Here is a 19489-nt window from a genome sequence, read left to right as displayed (position 1 = left end):
GGGCGATTGCGCGGGGGCGCGTCAGAGAGGAAGCGAGGAACGCGGGGGAGTGGCGTTTCCCTCTCTGGAACCACTTTCCCTTCTTCTCCTCCGTCTTCTTCTCCCCGCCCATAAGGGACAGGAAGGAGAATCAGACGTTCTTCCCATAGGCAAAAAGCCCGACGAAGAGGCTGCTGCTGCTGGGAACGCGGCTTCTAGACTCCCGGCGCTCCATCGATCCCCAGCAGAGCTTCTGGCCAGGCGGGGCGTGGGAACAGGGACGGGTTTCGTTGCCTCCTGGCCTGGGCTGGACGCGGCGGGAGTAGGGTGGGGAGCCAGAGAGAGAGAGAGAGAGAGAGAGAGAGAGAGAGAGAGAGGAAGAAGGAGCGCCTCCGACGACGCCTCTTATTATTATTTTTAATATCGTCTGTTGTAACCCGTGCGCTTCTTGGCCAAGCCCCGTCGCCACAACCGGGTGGATGCCTCGCGTTAAACCCCGAGCAGGAGGTTGCTGGTGTGCCAGACCGCACCCAGCTCCCCACATGCGGGATCCTAAAGGAGTGTGGCCCGTGGCGTGGGTGCATAGGAACCAACTCAAGAGAGGCTGAGATCCCTTCTTCCCCACCAATAAAATATTTGAGCCCCTGCCCCACACCAGGTTCACAGGCATTGCCATTCAATCGATTATGCGGGGCGGGGCGTATCTGTCTCTCCCCCCCCCCAATATTTTATTTAAGTTGGCACCCCTGGGCGGGTGGTAGAATAGGAAAGCACAGGTTAGGCAAAGGAGATGGCAGCAGAAAAAAAGGACTCTGAAGCCGAAGAAAGGTGTACCCTTTTAGGAAGTCCTCAACTCCAGTGTTGAGAACTGTTGTCTTCTTGGAAAGACCCTGGAGAGCCACTGCCAGTCGGAGTGGGCAGTACCAGTCCAGAGGGACATTGCTTAAGGCAATTTCAAGAATATATCCATGGTTTCCTATGACCATTTTGCCTCTCCAGTTGTCCTTCTGCTCTCCCCACCACCCTGAGTCTGTTTACTTCCTCCTCCTATTATTCCAATCTCCCTGTGCTAACAGATTTGGCTATTCCTTTTAGCCATTTCCTACTATGGGATTACAGTAAGGGAAACCATGTTTATGTCACCAGCCTAATAATAATAATAATAATAATAATAATAATAATTTGTTATTTATACCGCACCCATCTGGCGGCTCCCAACAGAATATTAAAAACACAATAAAATATCAAACATTAAAAACTTCCCTAAAGAGGGTTGCCTTCAGACATCTTCTAAAAGTCAGATAGTTGTTTATTTCCTGGACATCTAATGGGAGGGCCTTCCACAGGGCAGGCGCCACTACCGAGAAGGCCCTCTGCCTGGTTCCCTGTAACCTCACTTCTTGCAGTGAGGGAACTGCCAGAAGGCCCTTGGAGCTGCACGATGAGGGTGGAGGCGCTCCTTCAGGTATACTGGGCCAAGGCCATTTAGGGCTTTAAAGGTCAGCGCTAACACTTTGAATTGTGCTTGGAGCCAATGTAGCTCTTTCAGAACCGGTGTTATAGGGTCTTGGCAGCCAGTCACCAGTCTAGCTGCCGCATTCTGGATAAGCTGTAGTTTCCAGGTCACCTTCAAAGGTAACCCCAAGTAGAGCGCATTGCAGTAGTCCAAGCGGGAGATAACCAGAGCATGGACCACTCTGGTGAGACAGTCTATGGGCAGGTAAGGTCTCAGCTGGCGTACCTGATGGAGCTACATATAACAGCGATTTATGGCCCCCAGGGCCCTACCAGTTCCCTCACCCTGGGAACCCTCAGATAGCTGTGCTTTGACTGCCTTTCATGTTGGCGTCCTTCATACCAGTCACATCAGTCTCTGCTCTTCATTAGGGTGCTTGATTCACCGCTTCTCTTTTGGTATATGTTGCAGGCAGCATTGACTTGTAGGGGCAAGAGAGGCAATTGGCAAGTCAAACTGCATTAATGCTGATGTAATGCAGGAGCTATTTTGTGAGCTGCAATCTCCTCGCCAACCACAAAGTCACCAGGAGGCCTTAAACAAGCTGGTATTTGCCTGTTTGCCAGCTTCCCAGACCTCACCCCCTTCCCCCAATTGGCAGAATTGGTTTAATGTATGACTTAGTCTTAAGAGGGCTGTAGTATGAATTACGGAACTGATGTATGGGAAGCAGCCTGAACACTTGAAATGTGCTACATTTGCTATCGAAGTATTATGATTACAGCCTAGCAACCTCCACCCATAGTTGAGAAAATAGGTACTCTGCCCATGAAATGTGTATCTACATTAAACAGACGTTAAAAAAATAATAAAGCTGCAACCATTTGATAGTTCAATACTATGCACACTTGGAAATAACTGCCTCTTAATTCACTGGGACTTGTTTCCAAGTAAGTGCTCATTAGACCACAAGACTTGGAATCATAGTTGTAAAGTTGGAAGACTTGCTTCCAGATTTCAAAGTTATCTGAGGGAAAAGGTACCTGCACAGCTTCCTAGGGCTTACTCTGTTCCACACAACCAAGACTAAAACTAATAGTCCTCTTCTTTTCCCATTGCAAACACATCACATCTTAATTTGTGTCCAGGGAGCTGTGACCTGTCCCTTAACACGTTTACTCAGAAGTAAGTAAGTCTTACTTCCAAAGCGAAAGGCTTCAGGTTTGTGTCATATAGCTCAGCTTACCTTACATTTCAGTGGACCGGGTCATAAAAGGATCTGTGGCGATTCATACTAATGGGGGCCATTATAAAAAACCACCAGAGAAATAAAAGGCTTGTTTGGAGCCTTATGAAAGGGTGCGGGATTGCTTAACAGACAAGGTTTATGCTAAGCCAGTGAGGTGTATTTGTACAGTGCACTTCGCAAACCAGGATTCAAACCCATATTCAGTGGGACAAGAATCTCCCAGTCATCCTCACTGGTTTCTTCATCCTCATATGTTCCACTCAGAAGCCCATAGCAAATTCAAAACGAGATACATTTCACAGACCCTCCAAGTGTCCCTATTTTCCAGGGACAGTCCCAGATTTACAGAAGTCATCCCAGTTTCTCTTTTGATCCTGGAATGTCCCACTTTTCCTTAGAGAAATGTTGCGAGGGTATGGATATATGTGACCCCTGAGCCAAGATCAGTAACTATATAACGTTTAGAAGACGTCTGAAGGCAGCCCTGTATAGGGAAGTTTTTAAAATGTTTTATTATGCTTTTAGAAATGATGTAAAGCCTCCCAGAGTGGCTGGGGCAACCCATTCAGATGGGCAGGGTATAAATAGCAAAGTTATTATTAAGATAAGGGAAAATGGTAAAGGACCCCTGGATGGTTAAGTCCAGTCAAAGGCGACTATGGGATTACGGTACTCATCTCACATTCAGGCCTAGGGAGCTGACGTTTGTCCACAGACTGCTTTCCAGGTCATGTGGCCAGCAGGACTAAACCGCTTCTGGCACAACGGAACCCCGTGACGGAAACGCCATTTACGAATCGCGACCCGCACAGGTTGTGTTCTGTTCAGGTTGCAAACGGGCCTCCGGAACGGATCCCGTTTGCAACCAGAGGTACCACTGTATTAGTAACATTCATGTCCCCTAAATAAAAAATTTCCTTCCAGTAGCACCTTAAAGACCAACTAAGTTAGTTCTTGGTATGAGCTTTTGTGTGCATGCACACTTCTTCACACGAAAGCTCATACCAAGAACTAACTTAGTTGGTCTTTAAGGTGCTACTGGAAGGAATTTTTTTATTTTGACTATGGCAGACCAACACGGCTACCTACCTGTAACTGGATTCATGTCCCCTGTTGCTGTTGTTTAGTCGTGTCCGATTCTTTGTGACCAGAGCATGCCGGGTCCTCCTGACTTCCACTGCCTCCTGCAGTTTGGTCAGACTCATTTTTGTAGCTTCGAGAACACTGTCCAAACACTGATGTCCCTATGACGTCTCTATTGTCAACTAAGAAATGTCGACGGGTATGATTTCGCTGCCTACAGCGATTCCTCAAAGAAAAACTTCTCTGCACATGCTCAGAGACACTTTCCCTAGCTTACATGTGGAGAGAGAGCGCGCTCAGGTCTAACGCATGATGGGAGATGCAAACCCCGCTGCTGCGCTGCGCCTCCAAGGTCCCGGAACGTGGAGCCGGAGCCGCCCGAAGCTCGCCCCGAGTCCCCCCCGTTCCCGCCCCGTCACGTCAGCAAGCCAATCCCCCTCCGCTCCCCGGGAAGCCTGAGCGGCTGCCGGAGAAGCGAACAACGCGGAGAGGCGCGTCGGAGAGAGAGAGAGCCCCTCGCCAAGAGCGCGCGGGAGGCTTCCCTCCTTCGCGCGCACTGAGGGGGGGAAGCAGGCGAGGGCGGGCGGCGAGGGCGGGCCGAGAGCCTCTCTCTCCTCCCCGGACTGGTTCCCTGCCCTGCATTTATTCCTCTTTCCCTCCTCCTCCTCCTCCTCCTCCTCCCAGTTTCCTGTCTGGCTTTGTGCTCGCGACGGATATGCGCGGCGCCCACAGGTGTGTCTCGTCCGCGCCGCTTTTGCCCGGCCAGGAGCGCGAGAGAGGCGGGCGCTGAGGCGCCTCACGTGATGCGCTCCGGCTCTCTGTGGCAGCGGCGGAGGAGTAGTGCTTTTCCCCTCAGCTCCTTCTCCGCCTTGCCTCGGCTCGGGAAGCTGCTTGCTGCCGAGGCTCTCGCGCTGATTTGTGGAGGCTGCTGCTGAGGCGGCGCCTCCGCCCTCCTGCCTTTCCCCTCAGAATATGGGCAGCAGCCCGCCGGCCCCGCCGCTGGCTGCTGCGGGTCGTGCGCGCTGCCTCCGGGGGCTGCTGGGCTGAGGCGCGGCCACTTGGGGAGGAGAGAGGGAGCGGCGGAGGCGGCGGAGGCAGCAGCACAAAGGCGCCGCCGCCGCCGCTACCGCCACAGACCAACAGCGTCTTCTCCTCCGCCTGCCGCCTTCCAACTTGGGTAAGTTTCGCGCGCCCCCCCCCTCCTCCCGCCGCCTCACGAGAGAGAGCTCTCCCTGTTGGCGAAGGGGCGGCTCCACCTGTTGAAAGCCTCGGAACCCCTCCCGGGGAATGCTGATTTGCTGAGCCAGGAAGCCAGGCAACCTCTCGGGGAGCTCCCCCCCCCCTCTCCACTCTTCCTTCCCCCTTCCCCTGTCTCGCTGCTGCTTCCCTTCACTGGGCGGCCGCCGCCACTTCGGTGGCTCTTTCGGCGCGTCGAGGAAGTTGCCCGAGCCGATCCCGCCTGGAAGCAGCCGGCCGAGCTGCGATGAGGCCCGGGAGGAAGGGGGGAAGTGGACCTCGTTGCCCTGGCGGGTTTAATTCGAGTTAACTGCTGCTGCTGCTTTTTCCAAAAAAGCAACAATTGCTCGTCCTGCCTTGTTCGAGCAGCAGATGGTTCCCATTAGGAGCAAAGCCTGGGCTCTTTCCGCTCAGCGATGTGGCTGTGGACTTTGACAGCGCTGCGAGGCTTTTGCGAAATGTGAAACTTTCCCAAGGACTAGCTGCTGGTGGGTGAGCTGCGATGGCTGCTTTTCTATCCGATTGCGTTTGTAAACCTTTTTTTTTTAACATGATCAGGGAGAGGAAGCTTTTTAGATCCCTGCCAAAGGTGTTGGGGGAAAGAAAAAAAAGAGACCATCTTATTCAGAGTCTGAGTGAATGTGCGAGCGATTTCTCCGCCTTCCCTTTTAGCATCAGGCTTCTGGAACACCGAGCTGGATTTTAGAGTGCGTTATTATCCTCGGGAGTTTCGTAATCGCCGCTCCACCATTCACATAATTAAAACCCATTCACTCACATCCCATTCATTCTTGTTCAGCTGCGTGTGGCTAGGCATTGGTGGCTTCAGTGACAATTTTTGACCCTTGGCTCTTGAGACCCCTTGTCTCTGTTTCAGATCTTGATTTGGGGGGGTTGAAGGCAGGTCCAGTTTCATCTTTCCAGGGGCAGAAAAAACTTTCATAAAGCAGCTCTTTGCCGACTGCAGGCACACACTTTTGCTCTTTGCGTGTTTTGTGACTCACTCCGGTTTATTTGCTTTGGAGCTGCACAGCATTGTCTTTGGGGACTATGATCCCAGTGAGATTGTCCGTTCACACGCATGGCACTCTGGCCTTTCCAGTTTCTGTGCGCAATAAGGTGCCTGGCTCATCTCTTTCTCGATTTATAAACTGGAATACAGGACACACACCCAAAAGGACCACACACAAAAGTATGACTCTCTGAGATAGTGGACTAAGATTCATTTGTCATTTTTATATCTAGCAGGATAGAAAGACTCTCTTTAATGTCTCTCCATCTATGAAGTTCAGCTGGCCAGGGGATGAGGCTGTTTTTAGTTACACACCACCAAAGGAAAGACTGCTAACCAGTGCTCACCTGTTGTATCTGGTCCTATGCAGAACATTTTGTGTGTCTCTTGCTACAACCTAGAATGTACAGTTGGAGAGAGCTTGATGTTTGCATGCATTCTGGTAAAAGAGAACCTGATGTCTGCTTGCATTTTGGTAAAAAAGAACCGTTCTCTCTGTCTTGGAGGACACTGAGAGAACATTGTTGCAGTAACACAAGCCAGTATTTTGCAGTGTTTAGGTATGTAGGATGTATATATACCAGAACCTAGTTGCATGTGTGCATCTCAGCCATAGACATGTTTACTGAAAAGTATGTCCTCCTGAGCTCATTCTCCCCTCTCCGATTCCCTCCCAAGGATTACAACTGTAACCTCTTGTTTTGCTTCATTTTTTATCTTTACGAGTTTCCTATTTATAGGTGCTTCCTCCTCCTCCCTGAATAATACAGAGGATTACAACTGTCAACTCTTGTTTTGTTCCATTTTAAAAAAATCTTTGAGTGTTTCTTTTTCATAGATGCTTCCTCCTTGCCCCAGAATAGTTTTTTTACCCTGGTATATTTCCTAATTCAGAATGTGCACAGTGGCACCAGCTTCCCCAAATAAGCTAGCTAGTGGCTTGGCTTCTTTAGTACTGTCACATGCTGTGATGTAGGAGAAAGGAGAAATTTAGTGAGTGGGTAAAAAATGGTGAATGTTGATACACTGGCCCAACAAATCCAGCATAAAGAGAAGGGAGAGGTAGGGCTCTGATAATGGAGAGAGGATGGTGAGCATTGGCTGTGAAGTGGGGTTTTGACCTCTTACCTGGACAATAATGGGACAATGTGTTGGTGAGTTACAGGCTTTTTGGAGGAGGGAAGAGGACAAGAAACCCAGGATTTAGAATACTAAACAGTAACTGGTTATGGGATCATCTGCATCTCTGTGCAAAAAAACAACAACCCAAGGACTACATGGAGAAAGATATAGAATGGATTTATAGTTGATGACCTTAGCTTCTTGTGATCAAATCTGGGTTTGAATTTGCACTTTAGCAACCCATGAGTTAGAGAGTTTAAGTTGTATCCAGTGATACAACTTGTATCCAGTGATTTCCGAATAGTAACTGAAATGAAGCACTTGGTTTATTGATACACAATGTTTAAATCTGAAAATATTATCTCTGTAAAGAAAACAATGTTACAAATGTTGAAGAGGAAAGAAATGGCAACATAAAGGAAAACACCATACTGAGATACAGTACTTAGAAAACAATACTGGTTAAAAGTAGCATTGTAGTTTCATTGACAAAGCAATAAATTAGAGGCATTTGAAATATTAGAGGAAGTAATATGTAGATGATCATAATTCCTAACTAAGGCAAAATGTAACTGGGAACCCACGCTTTTAGGCATGCCGTTGCTCATTCCAGCATATTCTTCAAAACAATGTTTCCACATCTGCTTTGACATGTGTTGCTATCTTACTTCTTAATAAGGTAAAACATGATATACTTATCAGGTCCTTAACACCCAAGATGTCAACACTTCATGTTGTCTGTCACTCTGATTCATCTAAAAGTTGCAAGAAACTTACACAGAGTTAAACTTTTCGATTATTGACATCCATTTCAGTCCATTCCAATGTTTGCTGAAGTTGGTAGCTCCCTGGGCCTAGCAGGGGTCAGACTAACAGCAACTTCACCACCAATTAAGTTATATTGCTTTGTTATCCCAAATATCTATTCCTCTGCAGGAGGGCTCAGTGTACTTGGGTGGATGAAAAACATTCTTGTGTTGCAGAGTGAGATTGAGAGATCTGAGTATGCCATCATTTTCTAACTACTGAGTAGTGATAGATATGCTTGTTGATCTACAAATATGGAACACAGGCTGTTGATTCCAGAGAAACAAATATTGGAGGGTTTATAGACACTTATTTTTCAGCAGAAATTCTTCTGAAGCTTCAGTTAACCATAACCAAAGACGGAATGGCATGGATTTTATTTCACGTCAAATGTTACTCTTAGAACTAAGTGATAGAGCAAACATGCCAGGAAAAGAAATAACAGCTAGCAGACAAAGCCACATGACCCAGAAGCTGTACACCGGCTCCCTCAGCCAATAAAGCGAGATGAGCAACCCCAGGCTCGGCCACAACTGGACCTAATGGTCAGGGGCCCCTTTACCTTTACCTTTAACACACCTGGCATATGGGTGGCGCTGTGGTCTAAACCCTGAGCCTCTAGCTTTAGGGGTTGCTGATCAGAAGGTTGGCGGTTTGAATCCCTGTGACGGGGTGAGCTCCTGTTGCTCTGTCCCAGCTCCTGCCAACCTAGCAGTTTGAAAGCATGCCAGTGCAAGTAGATAAATAGGTACTGCTGTGGCGGGAAGGTAAACAGCGTTTCCGTGCACTCTGGTTTCCATCACAGTGTTCCGTTGTGCCAGAAGCGGTTTAGTCCTGCTGTCCACATGACCCGGAAAGCTGTCTGTGGACAAATGCCTGCTCCCTCGGCCTAAAAGCGAGATCAGCGCCACAACCCCATAGTCGCCTTTGACTGGACTTAACTGTCCATGGGTCCTTTACCTTTTTACCTTTTACACCTGGCAATAGCATCCTGCACAAGTTGAAGCCCGGGTGTTCTTCAAGACCAACTCCATGTAGAATGTGTAATCAAGAGGCACAAATGACAGTTGCCAAATCTAATGGATTTTATCCTATGTATCAAATCTGCCCTGTGCTTTGCTGCCCTTAGGGTTATTCTGCTCTTGTGTTTTGCAACACCAAAGTAGTGTAACTAAATACAATGCAAGCTTTCCCCTTTCAACCTACGGGTAGCTGCTGTGTTTCTTTTACAGTGGTGCCTCGCAAGATGAAATTAATTCGTTCCGTGAGTTTTTTCGTCTAGCGAATGTTTCGTCTTGCGAAGCACGGTGTCGGAAAAGTTTTGGAAAAGCTTCAAAAATCGCCAAAAACCTCAAAAAAGGCTACCACACTGCGTTCTATGTGTTGCTCCTCGAAGTCAAGTCGCAACTGTATTAAGGGTGTTAAGAAAAAGGAAACAAACTTGCAAAAAACGCAAGACGTTTTCGTCTTGCGAAGCAAGCCCATAGGGAAATTCGTCTTGCGAAGCAGCTCAAAAACCGCAAAACCCTTTCGTCTAGCGAGTTTTTTGTCTTGCGAGGCATTTGTCTTGCGGGGCACCACTGTAATTGAACTGAGAAATTTGCCCGTTGCTTTGCACTGGCTTCAACCAGGAAGTACTAGATACATAGCAGTTGCCACAAGCTTTGAGTGCTGGTCAGGTGTGCATTAAGACAGTTGTGGGCGTATTTGCAGGATCTACTTTTATTTTACTATATTGCTATTGGACTGCTGGCGCTGCTTGAAGGCACACGCTTTCACTTAGGTGAATAGAATCATAGAATTGCAGAGTTGGAAGGGACCCTGAGGATCATCTAGTCCAAACCCCCTGTAATGCAGGCATATGCAGCTGTCCCATATGGGGATTGAACCTGCAACCTTCGTGTTATCAGCACCACGTCCTAACCAACTGAGCTATCCAGGCCCTCCAGAATACACAGATTTTGTTAAGGCTAACTGTAGCTGATGGAGTCCTTTTGCTCTATTGATTGTTTTTAATTATGGTCTTAAGGTGATTACATTTTGTTGTTTTAATGTATATGCTTATAAACAGGCCTGGGATCTTAACCGATTAAGAAATGGAGTAGATAATAATAGGAGGAAAAACAGAAGCTCACGATCCACTGACTGGAGCTGGCTGCAAAATAGTGTTTGTGTGAAATGCTGAGCCTGATTTAAAATGTTGTGTCATATATAACCTGTATATATGAGTTTGCAACCACATTTGAGTTACTATGGAAAAGAGATTCCAGCAGCCTCATTTAGGGGTTGCAGAGAAGGATGGTGGGCTTTGGCTATTTATCTTGCTAAATGAGAGCCAAAAAACCTTGCCAATCTACTGCAAATCACCCAGTGATCTGCTAATAGATCGAAATGTACCATCTGCCCAACCCTCTATTAGAAGGTTGGCATGAACAAAAATCTAGAGTTCCTGAAGAAGCGAATGCTATTTAAGTTGCATGTTTTGCTCAGTATTAAGCAAGCAATGAACTAAAACCTCATACAGTCTATTGGTTTTATTTTCTCTTTGTTGTATGAGAGAACCACAATAACTCAGTACTACGGAGCTCATGTGATTTCAGTATATCATCAGTGCAGCAAACAAAAAGTACTGCTGTACCCTTGGCAAACATTAAAAAGTAAGATACCAGGCAGACTTGTCTGAAAATTTAAGGGCTGACCATATTGACATTCATAGAAATAGTTGGGTCTTTGATTGGGCCTTATGGTTTGTGTGTATTTAAACAGTTTTCTGGCACAGTATGCAGCTTCGTGGTTCTACAATGGTTGCAGGAAGATTAAATGAATGTCTTCTCATTCTGTTGTACTTGGTCAATTTTTTCTGTACACAATGTGCAGAATAATCTTTATGGTTTTTTAAAGTAGCTACTGAATGTGCCCACCTTGCTTCCAGTGTAGGACTTGAATTTTAGAAAACAAGGAGATACAATTGGGAAATGTCTTCAGTTTAAAAACAGATCAACCAATTATCAGGAGCCTCAAATGTGAGTTGTCCCCACACCTTCAAGGATCTCAGTGTTAGTGAGCTACTGAAGGCCTGCCCTTGAACTTTCACCATTGTCTGTTTTGCCTATTTTTGGTTCTCTAGACCCACAGCTACACTCCATTGCACACCCTCAAGGACTGTGTAGGCCTGATAAACTCTTTGCTAGCAATAACCCAAAGAGGAAGAACAGTAGTATTGAGCTTTCTGTTTCACATGATGATTCTTAGTTCAAGCTCTGGTAGAAGAGATGGTGAATACAGTTTGGCTCAAGTGGTCTTTCCACCCATGCAGACGACGTGGGAGTGGGCAGCTGTTTGGAAACTGCAGCTGTTGTCACTGACTATCTCAACATGTACCAGTGCCTGAGTCACCCTCCTTGCTTTCTATTACTGTAGAAGGGGATTTGTGCTAGTGAGGTCTAAAGTATCTTGAACTTGGAATGATTTCAAAAAGTTTCCAAACAGACTTTGAAATGTTAGTTCCTATAATGCTTCAGGAATTTGGATGAAATAACTCGCAGCAACTTGTTGAAACCTGTTTGGATCCTTGCCTTGTGTGGGAGTATAGGAAAACATTAGTACATCCTAGTTTGGGGAGGTAGAAATGGAGGGCAGGTTGACGCCATAACGTGAAATAAGTCTTAATTCAGTGAACCTACCTGGCAACTCAAAGGAGCAGTACAGTATGATAACACTTACCTTCCTGATTTCTGAAATCTTCAGCTATTTTTTTAAAAAAACAGGATTTACGCCATGAAGTTCTGTAACACTTGGAGCACTGCCAGAAATTAGTTGCTGCTACACTGAACAAATATTAATAGCAGTGATTTTATGCTTGCCATTCTCCTAGTTATTCTTCCATTCTCCAAACAGAATACAGCTCCCCAGATGTTATGCAAATTCACTGCAGAATTACACAGTTGCCATATTTAAGACTTGATCATAACTCATGACTTCAGTGTCCAGGTTGTAGATTTTCATGCATGGGAAAATCCTTGCAAAATTAAACTACAGACACACACACAGTGTTAGAAACACAGATATATAACCTAGGCACCATATGGCTCCTTAAACCAGGGTTAACAGTTGCCAAAACAGAATGCCTAGCTGCCATTTTGGGGCCAGACATCTCGAAAGTTGTATTTTTCAATATGATTTTGGGGTTCCTGAAATATATCCTGATGGTGCAGATAAAATATAATGGATAGAATTCCACAGGATGTGTTGCTGGTTGTGTGAAAAGGGTCAAGATTTAAGGATCCCCAGGCATGCAGCTCCAGATGGTGGAGACATCAGGCGCCATCCAGGCAACCCAGGTATCGTCACCAGCCAAGTGGCTGACAGCAGGGTACAAAATGCTCCTGGTGAATTTTGAATGCTGCACACACACAGAGACACCTCTGGGGTGTTTGCAACTTAAGTTATACTCAAAGTATACCCATTGAAATTAAGGGCGCTCAGCAAATTGTGTCCCATTATTTCCAGTGGGTCTGCTCTGTGTAGGACTAATGTTGGTTGCAGCCATTTATTTTAAATTAGTCCTGGAAGTGCCAGAGGGACCCTTTCTTTATGGCATGAGCAGCACTGTAGTGCAGCTCCTTCCAGTTTTGTGAAGATAACATCAGAAGCCACAGGCTACAAGAAAGAGTGTTCCACTCTTATCTCTTATCACACTTGCTTCTGTTTCTAGGACCAGCAATATGTGTTCCCATGCTATGAAGGTAATATGGAGAGAGAATCCTGGAGTAAACGGAGATCCTTTGTGTTCATTGGATTGTTGACTAATACCAACCCTTTAACAGAATGAAGAAACTGGTGAAATCATTTTATACTGTTTTACAACCAACAGGAAATTTATTCAATTTAAGGCAATCAATGGAGGGCTTGGTTTTGTGTGAGTGACAGAATCTTATAGTTGAGCATGAAGAGATTGTGGAGAACCGTTATCCACCTCTCTCTTTGCAGACCATAGTGTGCCATAAGCAAAGTACTGCAGAAAGGTTGCCTGAAAAAACAACAACCACTGGATAACTCAAATCAAGAAGGCGAGAGAGAGACACTCTACAGGAAAAGGCAAAGAATGAAAGTAGCACGTCTGTTGCACTTGCCCCGTTATGAAAATCGCTGACATGGTGTGATTCAGCCTAGGCTACCTCTTATTTTTATATCTGAATGGAAAGAAAACTGGAGTGTTACTTAGTTCAGGCTATTGCCCTCCCATGTGCTAGGGGAGTCCTGCAGTGTTTTGTTGTCTCTGCTTTGGGGAAATCATTTGGGGTATGTTTTAGCCCTTGGATAACTGCACATACTGGAACACTTAATTAAAGCAGATAAGTATTATCAAAGATTATTATGCAAAGTCTAACATGGTTCCAACTTGGATTTTACAAAAATGAATAAATCAATGCAGATTATATCGAAATCAATAATGTGTGTTTTAAGAATTTAAAATTGGATTTTAAGTGCCTTGCTCTGTACTCCCTGGAGGAAATGCTATGCTGACCTGAATTAAAAATCTATCTCTTGAACAACAGATAATACTCAGCTAGCTACCAGCTTTTCCTTATGACCATGTTTTTATTATTGAAGGAGTTCCTTTAACACTGTTCAAGTTATAATTCTATATGCACTTACTTTGGAGTAAAAACGTTGCAACAGCTGAATCCTGAAGAACAGTCAGTTCCCCAAAACCTGTTGGAACAAGAAAGAATATGAGGCTTACTACCCATATTTGACACATTTTGGTGCAGAAATACCATCACAGCCGGGATGTGACTTCTGTGTTAGGAAGCAGCGGGACAGCACTTGTGTTGCACACAAAAGTTCCTGGGTTCACTTCCACTGGACAAAGAAATTGATAGTGGCTAATGTGAACTCATTAAGACACCAGCCAGTATATTGTCGTCTATACTAAAGGCATCTGAGAGATTCAACAATATCTAAAGATGTAACAGCATTTATTATCTGCTATGAGTGTCCCTATGGTGAGGCCATTAAAAGAATGGATATATATATATATTTGGTCATACTATACTTTTTATTTTGTTTGTTTCCCTGCCTTGGGAATGCTGATCCAACACCAAAGGTGTGGAGTATGAAATCTGCATCTATGTCTATCCATGTGAACCCAGAGCCTTGTAAGCAAACTCTAATCCCTTGGCTAAGTTAAACTACAACTCCCATGATCCCTAGCTAACAGGACCAGTGGTCAGAGATGATGGGAATTGTAGTCCCAAAACATCTGGAGGGCTGAGTTTGCCAATGGCTGGCCTAGGCATTCCATTGTTGCACCCATAACCTTGGTTTAAGGTATCATTTAGCTCCTAGCTTTTATATCTCAGTTTATAACACTGCTTTGCCCACTAATATTCATCTGGTGTGCTCTGCTGCCAAAAGTATTCACCTCTCTCCTCTATTGGAGCATTTGACTCTGCTTCTCAAATCCTTTCACTAGGTTTCTGTTTTGCATAACAGAACTCCCCATGTCCTTGTCCCTCGGTATCTGTCATATCTGTTATTTGTAAAGCTGAATGTGTGTGTATATATGTAATGTGGTATACATCAGTTACAACAGTTGCAGTATATAATTATAGTACAACTTCGAACATCCTGTCCCCACCTTCAAGGGGACCCTCATCAATGAGGTCCAAGCAATTGCAACAAGCAGTTGTTTATCACACTGCCAGTAAATACACTACATTTTTTCTGGAGTCTGGCTGACTAATGCAAAATGGACTTCTTGAGACTCATCTCTCCTGTAATTGAAAACTTTTCCAGGGTGGGTATGCCAATCCAGTTGGATTAGTATCCACATCGTGATGATTATTGGCATGAGGAACACCTGGGTCTTTTTAGTAGTGCAGATGGCTAGGGCAGTCCAGTCAAGACTTCTGAGAATTGCTCTGGTGGTTATACTTGCTTGCAGCTTTCCTGACTTCATGCTGGGAAGCTAACTCCTTTCGCTTGCTCTCTAAATGTCTCATAACAAACAGGTTCTCACTGCAAATGTCCCTGGCTTTTTCACAGAAGCCAATATCTTGTAGTGCGATCATAATTGCATTATGTTACTGGCATTTTATTAAAAACATGCTTTGAATAACACATGTTTTATGAATTTATGTGAGAGCCGATACTGTCATGCACTGCTGGACTTTCTGTGTGAGCAGCCAAAGAAGAGCATTCTCATTTCTTAAATAATTTCCTACTATTTAATCCGATGATCAGCAAACTGTTCTTTGGACTGCAGATATGTTGAGGAACCTACAGCTTTATGAAGTTCCTCTTCATTGTTTTAATGGGAGAGGAGAGTGAACCACAGCTTGGGGTGCCTCTTCTCTCTTGCTAAGCCCCCCCCCAAAAGCCCGCTGACTTTAGTAGGAGCAGTGACAGAAAGAAGGGGGGAGGGCAGTACTGGGGTGAAGAGGAGGATTTTGATATCGCTCATATTTGACATTGCATTTGGTGGTCCAACGTAGTCCTGGGCAGTGTTAGAAACTCAAATATTGCATAAGCTAATCACCAAATTGCAACTTAAACCTAGGTTATGGTTGCCACAAATAAATGTCTATGGGCCTTTCTTTTTAATCAGTGAAATAGTAATAATAGTAATAATAATAATCAGTTTTCATTTCTATACCACTTTTATCTTTTCAAGAAAAAAAATCGAACATCAAATCAAACTGGAATAAAACAAATTCAAGCTTCAAGAAAAATATTTCAGGTCCTTCTCTAAGTGATATTTCCCCATATTTATTTACCTACTTAATTTGTAGAGCTGTCCTATAGCAGAAATGCTCTAGGGAGCCAGTGTGAAGTAGTGGTTAGAGTGTTGGACTAGGACAGGGGTGTCAAACTCAAATTCATCGGGGGCTGCATCAGCAGTTTGGTCACCCTCAAAGGGCCGGTTGTATCTGTAGGGCTTACAGTACAGGAGAGAAGGGTTCAGGCAGCCGTTGGATCTGTCACATCACAGGATGGCATGCACTCAATATAAATACAAGTGGAGGTTTCCTGAATGCATGTAAAGTGGAGGTTTCCTGTGTAGAACGGCCGGCGCCGCTAGAGGGCAGACGTTCTCTGGCTTGTAGGCTGCCGCGCATGCGTTGAAGAGGCGGCTTTCTTGTGTCAAAAAAAAAAAAGCGAGAATAAAAGGTGAAGGCTGGCGGCCGGCGGCGGCTACGCGGGCCACATGACGAGGTCTGGCGGGCCGAATTCGGCCCGCGGACCTTGTGTTTGACACCCGTGAACTAGGACCTGGGAGTTGATGGTTCAAATTCCCCACTCAGTCAAGGAAGCTCATGGAATGACCTTGGCCCAATCACAGCCTCTTAAGCTACCTCACAGGGTTGTTTAGGGATTAAGTGAGGAGGAGGGGGGTGAACTGTGTACTCCTTGGAGGAAAAGGTGTGATATAAATGTAATAAATAAGCTCTTCTGTTTACCTGCTTAAGAAAGCTGGAGGGGCCTCCAGATGGGAGGTGTCTGTTGTCAACCTGGCATCCAGAGATCTCCACGGGGGGTGCAATTGGACCCATGCCAGTCACAAAATGTGCTTGGCGCCTGGCTAATTTCGAACACCGGTGCACTTCAGGAGACAGTGGGTCCCCCTTTCCCTCAGCTGTCACTTAGCAACAGCCCTTAGAGGAGAGATGGGAAGCAGAACTCTGCTGTGGAGACCAGCTCTCTGGGTTCATTAAAGTTGGTTACCATAGAAGCTACTATGTCACTTTATGAACTGGTGCTTGAGCTTGGTTGCTTTCCATTCCCCCTTCTCATCCCTTTTGTGCTGCATTTCTTGTAAGCCTGTTGGTCAGAACTGTTGCATTTTTATTGATCTTCTGGGAACCCTTTAGGCCAACTTCCAAGAGACTGCGATCTATTCACAGAGTTAAAAACTGGCAGTGACCTACCCCCTTTTGGGGGGTACAGGGCAAAGTTGTTGAGCTTTCTTTAGAGGAGCCAAAGTTGTTGAGCATCTTTGGGGGGCCAGTGATCTGCCACAGACGTCCAGTGATCTACTGGTAGATCATGATCAACCTATTGGACATGCCTGCTTTAGGCTAAAAGGCAGGGTTCAGAATGATTTAAATAAATAACACCTTTAGTGTGACAACAAATTAATTACACAGCCCACAGCAGACATGTGTATTAGACTAAATCCCCCATACACAACAGGTGTTTGTCTATTGTGACCTAAGTGTTTATTCAACCAATGTGAAAAATTGGGCAGGAAGATTTTTATCTAAGCCATTTATTTTAGCTAAACCAATGGTAGAGTCCAGGAGTGTGCAGCTACTCCTCAGTTTATTTTTCCTGACTACAACTGTGCTGTGTGTGTAGGTAATATTACCCCAGTAGCTGCTGAGCAAAAGCAGTTGTACAAACAATCCTTTTCTAGTGTATTTAGTAAATAAATATTATGTGTGACTCAGCCCACAAAGTTTTATAGAATTGTTCTCTTATAAAGATTGAGATCAGAATTTGAATACTACTGTAAGTCCTTGGGTGCTTTTCTTTGCCAACGGAAGTGTGAAGTTATGTTTCAAAGAATCCCTCAAATATTAATCGACACCTTTTATTTAATGAAGCTGTTAAAATACTGCCTTCTAATTACCATGGCTTGTGAGATCAGATCTGTTTGTTTTCAATAGGAGGCCAACACATACAATTTCTTTGTTAAATACATCACCAGAGGATTGTTCGCTTGCCATCTATAATGGAATTCCACAAATTGTTAAATCCTGTCAGATATGATTGATATACTGTAGTGGTTGAATGAACTTGAGAGGGTGGAAACTTTATGCTTTGCCTTTTGAATATTAAGGGAATAAGAGCCATAGCCCGACTTGTTCTATTTCCTTCTCCAGTGGGAGTGGGAACGCACTTTAAAAAGTTTTTAATATGCATTGTGGGCCACATTAGCAGTCAAACTTATTTTCCCCTAGTGAGTTACTTAACAGTTGATGGAAGCTCCAGTTGTAATGAATGCACACCAGATTTTTTTTTTAAAAAAACCTGTATAAATTACAAATTCAGATAAACAATTTAAATTTCTTTTGAGCACCCCCCCCGAAACTACACACACATTTAATTATTTTATCTTAAAGGCTTTTATTCAAGCAGAAACTACCTTTGTAGCTAAATTGCAAAAAAGTTAGTAAGGTTCTACAGGAGCAGGCTTGCTCAATATTAATTGAAGGGAGGGGTAGTTGTCCCCCCCCAAAAAAAGTCTGCAACTTTCACCTAGCTTTGCTCCTTCCGCAGGTGTAGAGTTCATGGATTTGACAATTAATAAGCTTTGCAAGTGATGTCAAGGCAAAGGAAAACATAATAATCCAGGCAGTTGTTTATAAAAAATATTGTACTAGACTCTCCTGGTGCTATTTTTTTATTACCTTATGCAACATTGAATTTTTTTTTATAGAAGTGCAATTAATAAACACAACAGAATGTTCTTGATCCTGAATCCATTAATTGCCAGTAAACCTCTGCTTCAATAACTATTTCCTCTTTGCAGATAAGTTAGCATATGACCATTCATTGTTTGACTTTTCATTTTGTTGAAATAGATTTACACACAAGAGGATGCTGGGATGCAAACTGACTTCAGTGGGTTCTCGCTTTGTTAAACCTTTGGTATGCACATTTTATACTTTTATTTTGAGAAAAGCTGGTATATAGGGCTAGTGATACCTGAACTGATTTAAAATGTATTGTAAGAATGTATTTTATGTACAGTTGATGTCGAAGGTTACTGCATTTAGCTCTTAATTGGGTTGTTTTCCTTCTAAGCAAAGCTTTGTGGTGGTATTTAATCACTTCTGTATAACATCTCAATATACAAAGGATTAGGTGCCCAAGACCTTCTGTTGGGTTTCAAGGTGTAATGGAATTCAAACAAAAATCTCCCCAATCCAGCCCAACACCATTATCTGCATTACTGTATATTGTTGGCATCTGCCTGTCTTGAGAGACAATGGAGTGCATTAGCAGCAGTAACCTCCAGGTGCAAGCCTAGGCAGTGTGGTGTATGGAGGTCCTAGGTTGCCCAGACAACAAGTCCTCCCTCTCAGCATCATTGATGTGGCCCAAAGGAAAGCAGGGAAATGCATTTGGCACCAGCTTGGCTGCAGGAGTTGCCAGAAGGAGGCATACAAGGCGCCATCCAACAGTCTTAGGGAATCTGCTCTGGATTTATGTAGGGGTTTCTTTTCCTGAATGGGGCGCAGGTGGCGCTGTGGTCTAAACCACAGAGACTAGGGCTTGCTGATCGGAAGGTTGGCAGTTTGAATCCCCAGTGATGGGATGAGCTCCCGTTGTTTGGTCCCAGCTCCTGCCCACCCAGCAGTTCAAAAGCACGTCAAGTGCAAGTAGATAAATAGATACCGCTCCAGTGGGAAGGTAAATGGTGTTTCATGATCCAGAAAAACTGTCTGCAGACAAACACCGGCTCCCTCGGCCTATAGAGCGAGATGAGCGCACAACCCCAGAGTCGTCCACGACTGGACCTAACGGTCTTTAA

The 19489-nt window shown here is 44.8% G+C and overlaps 1 protein-coding gene across 3 annotated transcripts in view; it reads left to right on the top strand.

Moving 5' to 3' along the window:
- Positions 1-4612: 4612 nt before the first annotated feature.
- Positions 4613-19489, top strand: part of PLXNB2 (plexin B2) — a 347353-nt gene continuing 332476 nt past the window's right edge. For 2 of the 3 annotated variants that reach the window (XM_082242442.1, XM_082242444.1), the window contains exon 1: positions 4613-4944. The gene's annotated coding sequence lies outside the window, so the exon portion shown is untranslated. Of the gene's footprint in view, positions 4945-5179; positions 5492-19489 lie in introns of those variants that run through there. The other variant, XM_082242443.1, reaches the window with a different exon arrangement.

Source organism: Podarcis vaucheri (genome assembly GCF_965113315.1).
Source record: "Podarcis vaucheri genome assembly, contig: SUPER_10_unloc_1, whole genome shotgun sequence".
Classification (NCBI taxonomy): Eukaryota; Metazoa; Chordata; class Lepidosauria; order Squamata; family Lacertidae; genus Podarcis; species Podarcis vaucheri.
The sequence above is the reverse complement of the archived record's forward strand: the minus strand, read 5'-3'. Positions and strand labels throughout refer to the sequence as shown.